Source organism: Mus musculus, chromosome 16 (genome assembly GCF_000001635.26).
Source record: "Mus musculus strain C57BL/6J chromosome 16, GRCm38.p6 C57BL/6J".
NCBI lineage: Eukaryota > Metazoa > Chordata > Mammalia > Rodentia > Muridae > Mus > Mus musculus.
The window spans coordinates 37,743,032-37,744,501 of NC_000082.6; positions in this window are offsets into that span (position 1 = coordinate 37,743,032).

Genomic DNA, 1,470 nt, shown 5'->3' on the forward strand with positions numbered 1-1,470 from the left:
GTCCTACCACATGCTAATTGTTGGCAATCAGGTGATGGTTTCCCACCCACATCACTTCCTCCAAGAGAGTAGGCACCTCCTCCATGTGCCAAATATTACCAGTCCAGAAGCAGGTGAATTAGCATTTAATTCAGTGTGGGCAGCATCCTCATCTACCCATCTTCTACAGCACAGGTCCTCAACGGTAGCTTCACATGACCACCACAGAAAGGTTCTGACTTATTATGGGTGCAGACCCAGAAGTAAGATTTTACAAATCTTCCCAAGTGGTTTTTTGGTTTTTTCGAGACAGGGTTTCTCTGTGTAGCCCTGGCTGTCCTGGAACTCACTTTGTAGACCAGGCTGGCCTCGAACTCAGAAATCCACCTGCCTCTGCCTCCCAAATGCTGGGATTAAAGGCGTGCGCCACCACCGCCTGGCTCAAGTGGTTTTAATATGCATCAAAGGTTAAGATCTATGAAGCCTTCTCCAAGCAAGCATGCTTGACCCCCAGTGTAAAAGCAGTGAGCAGATTTGGTTAACTGATGCTCCACTGCAGGCTCCAAGGCACTCTTCCTTGATACACTAGGCACTTGCCAAGCCCATCTGCACCCAACAGTCCTGCCTTGGCCTTCATAGAGGTGTCATTCATCATTCCAAACCTAGAATATGGTTTTCATCCAAAATCAAGATCCTTCACATCCTTCAGTTACCTACAGTTAACCCCACCCTACTTCAATGTAAAAGTGTTTCTGTCCCACCCCCCACAAAAGACACTATTAATCTTTTCATTGCCTTCTCCTCCTGTGTAATTGTTTAACAGCAATTTGCTACAAAGTCACTGGCTTTGAGCAACATACAAATTTATCCTCCTAAAGCCCTAAAAGTCAAAGTTTTGAAATAGGTTTCGCTGTTGTTACTGCTGGTAGTGGTCTGGGCCACGTGTCTCCAGGTCCTTGGCCTCTTATTCAAGAAAGAAATAAAAGCCCACACAGATTGCAAAGTAGCAAGGACAGTTTATTAGAAGCAAGGTTATAAGGGAGAGCAGAGTATACTGCAACAGAGTAGCAGACCACAGACTGAAAATATTCATAGGCCCAGATAGGGTCTATCTATCTGCATAGGGTCTCTTAATAAGGGATCTAAAGGAAGGAGGGACTGGTAACTTAGGGGTACAGTTTGGGCTCCTATTTTAACAGGTAGATTGGGTTATATAATAATTTCTATACTGTGTATGTCTCTTCCCATAATGGTTCAGAGTTTAAAATTATACATATGACTAAGAAAATAAATAGAAGACATTTCTTTTTTTTTCTTCTCTCTTTACAATTTATTTTTTGTTAGAAATTTTCTTTATTTACATTTCAAATGTTATCCTCTTTCTCAGATTTCCCTCTGAAATCCCGCCCCCCACCAACCCACCCGCTCCTGCTTCCTGGTCCTGGCATTCCCCTATACTGGGGCATAGCACCTTCAAAGGACCAAGGGCCT